The following is an 8,448-nucleotide window of genomic DNA, read 5'->3' as shown; positions in this document are numbered from 1 at the left end:
TTTGATTCACATTGTCCTTGATTTTTATCTATTTAGTTTGCTACTAAGAAAGTTGCCTGTTCACTTTTTGTATTCTTTTATAAAATTTGCATTTTCTAACTTCATAAATCAATATTTAAAATTAGTTGCCAAAGAAACCTACAAGGCAAGTCTGTTAAGTTCAACAACTGAAGTCATGGAAAACTGTTCTCCAAGAAAAAGCTACCTTAATAATCAAGGAAAAAGTCTCACAAGGATTGGTGAAATTTAAAGTTTTATATTCTTCTGTCCCTAATATGGGCAGGGCACAAGATAAAGATAAAACAGATAGCACTGGACCAAAAAGAAAGTCAAAGAAAAAATACCTACTTTAAAACAACTGAGAAATAAATTGTGGTTTTGATACCAAATAAAAGGAATTGAGGAAATGGGCATGGGGGAGTGGGGTGGACAGCTGAGGTGCTGGGACAGAAGGAGGAGGAGATGGAAGGGGGTGATGGGGTATAGTGGCTGTTTCTCAGAAATTTAAAAGGTAGGCATGAGCTCTTGCCAGAACAGTCAATAATCAAGAGGAAAGAATTATACCTGTGATAAAATTTGTTTAGTTAATATAGAGTATTCACATTTAAACATAGAACCACATTTATTACCAACTTAGTTGAATTTTCCGTTGTAAGTGGAAATATGAAGACTTTAATCAGAAAAAGAAAAAGCCTGTGTTCACCTTATGAAAACATGAATTTCTGCATTAGTGTGGCTCCAAGCACATCCATTGTCAACAAACATGTTGAGGATCTAATGAACTTGGAGCAATGCTAGCTGCTTCTGACAGTGGCACCAAGAAAAGTGTGTCATTACGTTTCCTGATCACTTCTAAACACTAATTTTCCATGAAACGCTCCATGAATCTGTCAAAGATTTATCTAAAAATCTTTAAAGCTTTTCTTAAAATATAATCTATTAGGGTGACAGTCTTAAAAAACTTAGCATGTCAGATACGTCTTTGTCTTTTCTTTCTTTGAAGCTTTAATAGCTATACCATAAAACTGTTTGCCAAGGTTTGTCAGTAGCTAGATTCATAACTCCATGATTTCAGAGAATTTGAATGTACTCCCCCCACCCCCCGCCAGCCTTTGTCTCTCCAATTTGAAACATCTTGTTTTGTTTTGTTTAGGCTTATAAAAATGTTCCTGGCTTGTTCAGATTATTGTACAAAAAAGAGAGGTCAGAAGTCTTAGAAATCCTGCCAAGGGAACCACCAGGTGTGAGCAGAGTTCAAGGTTATGTCCATGAAAATGCATTGTAAAGCAACTCTGCTGCTTGCTTTGCTTGGCTCTACACCTTGTTGACTGAAAGCAGTGATGACTGGGGTTGAGGTGAATGGTGTGTATACTTTCAGTTCCCCTCCCATCCCTTATGGACTCTGGCATATGATTCCTGGTTTTTATTATCATCCCTTATAGACAGCATGAGGACCCATGTATTTATAATGTCAGCTGTTGATGAGTTATGAGACAGGGTAGCATAATATTACATAGTGATGTAATGGGTTAGCCCAGCGGTCCCCAACCTTTTTGGCACCAGGGACCAGTTTCGTGGAAGAAAATTTTTCCACAGAATGGTGGTGGGGGTAGGGGGATGGTTTCAGGATGATTGAAGCTCATTACATTTATTGTGCACTTTATTTCTATTATTATTACATTGTAAATATATAATGAAATAATTATACAACTTAAAATAATTCAGAATCAGTGGGAGCCCTGAGCTTGTTTTCACTTGCCACTCACTGATAAGATTGATATGAGTCTGCAAGCAATTGATTTATTATGGTCTCTGTGCAGTCAAACCTCTCTGCTAATGATAATCTGTATTTGCAGCTGCTCCCCAGTGCTGGCATCACTGCCTCAGCTCCACCTCAGATCATCAGGCATTGGATTCTCGTAGGGAGCACACAACCTAGATCCCTTGCATGCACAGTTCACAGTAGGGTTCGCGCTTCTATGACAATCTGATGCCGATGCTGATCTGACAGGAGGAGGAGCTCAGGAGGTAATGTGAGCGATGGGGAGTGGCTGTAAATACAGATGAAGATTTGTACGCTGTCTGCTGGCGGGCTGCTCACCTCCTGCTGTGCAGCCCGGTTCCTAACAGGCCACGGACCAGTACTGGCCCGGGGGTTGGGGACCCCTGGATTAGCCTGCCTCTTGTTTCAGTTTGGTCTTGAGCAAATTGTGTCCTACTGGCTTTTACGGCCGCCGTGTCTCATTTTGGAGAGGAGGCTACATGGGAAAGTTGAATCACACTTTGAATCAAATTTCTGGTATTTTAAACCTGGCTTCACGACTCTAAGGAAAAAAGCAGTGTGTGCTGTATTGCAGAGCCCATGGGCATAGGAATCAGATGGCTCTCAGTTTGCATCCCCCTCTGTCAGTTGCTAACTGTCACCACTTTAAACACATTTCTTAACCTCTGACATTTTGTCTTCTCTAAAATGGCAACAGTAGTGTCTATGTCACTTACAAGGTTATTGCGGAGTTTGAAAGAAATGGTGTATATTAGTGGGTTTGACATACAGAAGACCCTCAATAAATTATCACTACTGTTGCAGTTCTCTGAACCTCCCATTTCTTCATTGTAAGGAAATACGTGAGTTGAGCTTATTTCTGTAATTTTGGAGCCATCTCTGTATTTCCTTTCAGCTCTGAATCTCCAAGATTTAAAATAATAATTTGACCCCTTCACATACATACATCTGCTCCAATATAAAAGATATATATCGCTACTGTGGTAGGATTTTAAGTCAGATAATAACCAACATAGTATTACTGAGCACTTCCTGTATTTCAGATACTGTGCAAAGGGCTTTGCATACATAATCACATTTATTGTCATAACAAACATTATTATAATACCCATTTTACAGAAGTACTAGATAAAATTTTGAGAAATAAGTTATCTAAGAGCACACTGCTAACGAGTGACAACCTGGTAGGTCTGACCCCATAGCGCATGCTCTTAACTAACACTCCTTGACAGAAGGCGGCACGTTTGGGCAAAGGGAAACTTGGGCTGCGGTGCAGTCACACCCACAATCTCTAGGGGGCGCCTAGAGCTAGGCCGGCCAATCAAAGGAATCCTAAATTGGGGTGAGGGGCTGGGATGCATCAACCAGTCACTGGACTCAGGCTGCCCCCTGGAAAGGGACTTGTGCCATGGGAAAGTGGCTCTTTTTGCCAACATTCAGTAGCTGAAGACCTGCTTTAGTCCTGAAGGGGGGACCTAGGTGGTGCAGCACAACATCCACCCCAGGACACCATAGACCTCCTAAAGACAGGGCTCTGAACACTCAAGGGACAGATCCCGTTTCTTTTCATTTGATGTAATTTTTCTGTCATGATACTTTACAAAGAACGTGGGTGTCAAACACATGGGACAGTTAGATGAATGGGTAGAGGTCACTGGACCTAACAAGAGACACATCCCTCAAGAAGGGGCTTCCTAAAGCAGATGGTACCTGACCCCTTATTTCAGGCAGGAGAGCCAGTCCGATCACAGCCATGAGAAGCGACATTATCCCGTCTGTACAAAGTCCTGCATAGAAAGTGCCTTCAACTAAACCGCATGTTGCCCTTGTGCACGTTTTAAAAGGCTCTCTTAAGCGAAAGCTTAAATTCGTGGATGACCCCCATCCGTGCACACTCCTGCACCCCTGCAGGGACAGAAGGCGGTCAAGCCTGGCTGCAAGTGTGAGCCCCGTGCGGGTCCGCGGCGGCGGTCTCCCCGCGGGCAGGGCCAACTGCCGCGTCCAGTCTCTCCTAATCCTCCCGGACCCTCGGCTTCCCTTCCGCAAACAAGAATGGCGCTGCATTTGAAGTTCCCCATCTCCCACGTAAACGTAAACGTAAACGTAAACGTGGGAGTTATCAAGGGGCGCTGGGGAAGAGAAAGAGATGGTCTAAACTCGGGGTGCACCAGCGAAAGCTGCGACCTGTGAATCCAGCGCGGCGAAAACACTTCACAGCCCGCAGAATCGCTGTCCCCCGCGACCGCTCAGGCGCCTGGGAGCGGGTCCGAGGTTGATACGCGACCCCTCACTGTCTCACCTCCGCCCCACCTACCTGGCTGTGCGCTCCCGCCCCCAGGCTCCGTGGCGCCGCTACTGGTCTGACGCCCAGCTCTCACGATCCTCACTCCATCCGCTCAGCCAATGGCCGCGGCACCAGTGCTCCATTCGCACGAGTCACACGATGCCGGCAGCTGCGCAGACCAATCATAGCGCCTGGAAGGCGGGACGGGGGCCCTCGCAAGCCAATAACGGCGGGAGGAACCGCCCGAGCGGCTGAGCCTAGCGAAGCTCGGGAGGAGACGGCGGCAGGTACAGCGGTGCGCAGGTGAGGGGCCGGGGTGGAAGAGGATACGGCCGCTGGCCGCGGATGGAGGCCGGGATGGAGGGCGAGGCGGCGGGTACGGGTGGAAAAGGGTGAAATCCCTCAGTCAGTTTCGGAACCGGGCACGGCCCTCAGCCGTCCGGGACAGTGGTCACAGCCCAGTGTGCCAGTGTGACCAGAGTTGTACAAAAGGAGGGGGGCAAGATCAGTTTGTGTGTGCAGCGGGCCGTGCGGTTGGGAAGAGCGTCCGAGGAGGGTACTGAAGGATGAATGGGAGTTGGGCAGAGGACGTACCGGCAAGGGACGCTGTTTCGTGGGCAGAGAGGCCCAAGCGGAGGACGGTCAGAGGCCTTCTTGTAGGAATACCGAGGGTGGGGGCGAGAACGTGAGAGAGGAGGAGAGCAGAGGCCTATGTCTTTATCAGTGGGGAGGCGCTCGCTGGAACTCTAAGGGTCTGGAGAAGGGGTGGTGAAGCCTGTCTGCTGTTTAGATGGATGCTGGCATCGTGTTCTGGAGGGAGGGCTTAAGAAAGGCACGCTTGGAGGCGCGATCCGGGCACGGCGAAGGGCAGGCACTGCTGACAGCACTCTGACAGCTAAACTTGAAGGTTACTAAGGGAATCCACAAACGACTACATTTCTTTTGTCTGAGCCTGTAGCAGGCCTCCGGTCAATCCAGTTGTGCAAGGGTGAAAAAAGGAAAAGAAAATCCACTCTTTATTTCCTTTCCCCTTTCCTCTTTAATTCCTATTTTTTGCTTCAGTTGTCAACAGTGTCCATTTCCCTCCCTTGAGTCTGGAGAGTAAACTCCTGAATGTTAATTAAAGCAGTTATCTCTAAATAGGGTAAGTGTGTGAAGACTTAACCCGGGCAGCAGAGATAGAGGTCTGGAACATTCTGTCCCAGATGGCTAAGTAGGTGGTGGAACCAGTTCACTGCGTGGTACAGGAGGTAGGGAGTTTGTGGGTAGGGTTGCAAGAGGCAGTAGCGGAACACGTTGGACATGTTGACTGTGACGTGCCTCTGAACTGTCTAAATTGGAGATGACCAGTAGATTTTTGAATAATCAGAACCTGGGGTTTAGGAGAGAGGCCTAGAGAGAGAGAGAGAGATTGTGGATATCAGCATATTCTCACAACAGGAGCAGATTAGCTCACTCCAGGTAATCTAGAATAGTTGGAAGGAGTAAAGAAAGCATCTCTGGGAAACTCTTCAGCCTCAATTCTTGAGCCTTCCTTTCTCAAAAGCTGTACCACAGACTTAACTAAATCAGAAAGTGCTGTATCTTTTCTCATCTCCTGGTTGAGTCTTTGGAACTGATGTTTCCTCTATTCAAAACTATCCCCCCCCAACCCCATCGCACCCGACTTTACTCTTTTAATCTAGTCACCTCCCCTCCATGCTCCAGGCTTGAGTTTAGATGCCTCTTTCTCTAGGATGCCTCTTTCCCTGGGCCTCTCTGTTCTATATTTCCAACCCTTTATTGTTCTTGTCTCAGATTTTGTGACAATTTGGTTACTTCTTTGTATTCCTCACTAGATTTTATGTTTTTTTTTTTTTTTTTTTTTAGATTTTATGTTTTGAAGTCAGGGGTGAGGGCAGCAGGGAGCACAGTGGCTGCACATAGTACCACACATTAAATCAGAGTGAATACATATGAATCCCAAGAACCAAGAAAGGCGGGCATTTCAAAGTGAGAAGTATCGAATCTTCCAGACTGACCAGATAAAATAAACTCAAAAAAATGTTTGTTGGATCTGGAAGCTAGGAGACTTAGTGATTTTACTTAGTAAGAGTAAATTCAGTGCATTGATTAGAATAAGAAACAGATTGTAATTGCTGGAGAATGGATGGGAAATGTGAAAATGAAGGCAGCCTATATGGAATACTCTTTCAAGGGGCTTGAGTAAACTGTGGGAATTATTCCTCTCTTACTATAATATTTATGTGCTTTATTATTTCGGATCACAGTATAGCATAATGAATGTGAGCACAGGCTCCCCCACGAAGCTTTCTTGTAATTTGGGAAAGTTACTTAATCTTTCTAAACCTCAGTTTTTCATTTGTAAAATGGGGATAATAAAAGTGCCTACCTTGAAGGTGTGGTAAGGATTAAAGTCTTTAATATAGAGAAAGCATGTAACACTCTTAGAAGTTAGTGGCCTATAGAAAGTCCTTAATAATTGTTAGCTTCTTGTAGCTACCATGTGTCAGGTCCTATGTTAAGTACTTCACGTGCATTATTTCTTGGACTCATGAGAAGAACTATATCGTTATTCCCTATTTTTTCAGCTTTTTTGAGGTACAGTTGACAAAACTGTAAGATAGTTCAAGTGTATGTTGTGGTGATTTGATATACATGTATATCATGAAAAGATTCCCATCATCTAGTTACTATTGTTATTCTTTACATTCTGCAGATAATAAAACTGAGGCTTAGAGAAATGACTTAACTTGCTCAAGGTCACACAGCTAGTAACTGGTGTTGGTTTAGCATCATTGGATTTGGTAACGACCTCATGAAAAATGAGGATTGGAACAACTTTTATTTTGTAATTTAGAATATTGAAGACATTTTGGTGTGGATGGGGACCTAGACTGCGAGCACAGTGGGCCCTTGAACAACTCGGGGATTGGGGCGCCAAACCCCTGGGCTGTTGAAAATCCACACATAACTTTTGGCTCCTCCAGAACTGAACTACTGATAGCCTACTGTTGACCGAAGCCTTACCAATAACATAAACAGCTGAGAAAAGAAAACGTTAAAAAATTAGGAAGAGGGCTTCCCTGGTGGCGCAGTGGTTAAGAGTCCGCCTGCCGATGCAGGGGACACAGGTTCGTGCCCCGGTCCGGGAAGATCTCACATGCTGCGGAGCGGCTGGGCCCGTGAGCCATGGCCGCTGAGCCTGTGCTCCGCAACGGGAGAGGCCACAACAGTGAGAGGCCCGCGTACCGCAAAAAAAAAAAAAAAAAAAAAAAAAAAAAAAAATTAGGAAGAGAAAATACATTTACAGTACTGGGCTGTATTTATTGATACCGTAAGTTTATGTCTTTTTACAAGATGAATGGTCTGTCAGTACCTACATCAACATTGTCTTATATGATACAAAACACTGTGGATGTTATGAATATTACTAACACCAGACATCAAAAATGAAAAGATAATGTGAAAAAGAAATTCATATTTATTTACATGTATAAGGATTCATGCATTGATAATGAAGAAGCAGCAATATGATTGCTTTGTGGTCACCTCGTGTAGTCGATACTATTGCTTTAGAGTAGCTCAGCCTATACACTAATAAATGAATCATTATAAAGTTTTATAGCATAGTATTAGTCATATCCATAATACAGTATTGGAAACATTGTTACTTTTTTAAAAAAACACTTCACTGATAATAGGCTGGTTTGCAGTAACACATTAATTTTATATTAAATATCACTCACTTTATGCCTGTGTAAGAATAGTATTTACATATATTTTATGCATTCATGACATACCTAACTTTTTCTTAATTTTTTTTGATATTTCTAGGCTATGTGGTTTATCTGTGAATTTTTTCAAATTGGTGCAAATCTCCCCAAAATTTTCCAATATATTTATTTTAAAAAATCTGAGTCTAAGGGGACCTGCACAGTTCAAATCTGTGTTATTGAAGGGTCAGCTGTAGTTGAGTGAGTTGTGTGTGTGAGAATTAACCAGTCAGGCTGTATGTTGATCTCTCCCTTGAGACAGAAGTTGGTTGGTCCAAAGAAAAAGAGAAAGGGAACAGTGGCTTGGGGGAGAGGTGATGGAGGTTAGGAAAACTTTTCCCAAGAAGGGAGGACTTGAGTATGTTGGGTATTTTGGGGGTTTTTTTGTGGTACACGGGCCTCTCACTGTTGTGGCCTCTCCCGTTGCGGAGCACAGGCTCCGGACGCGCAGGCTCAGCGGCCGTGGCTCACGGGCCCAGCCGCTCTGCGGCATGTGGGATCCTTCCGGACCAGGGCGCGAACCTGTGTCCCCTGCATCGGCAGGCGGACTCTCAACCACTGCACCACCAGGGAAGCCCTTGAGTATGTTTTTAAACTTGATGGGA

Source organism: Phocoena phocoena, chromosome 5 (genome assembly GCF_963924675.1).
Source record: "Phocoena phocoena chromosome 5, mPhoPho1.1, whole genome shotgun sequence".
NCBI classification, from domain to species: Eukaryota; Metazoa; Chordata; class Mammalia; order Artiodactyla; family Phocoenidae; genus Phocoena; species Phocoena phocoena.
The sequence above is the reverse complement of the archived record's forward strand: the minus strand, read 5'-3'. Positions refer to the sequence as shown.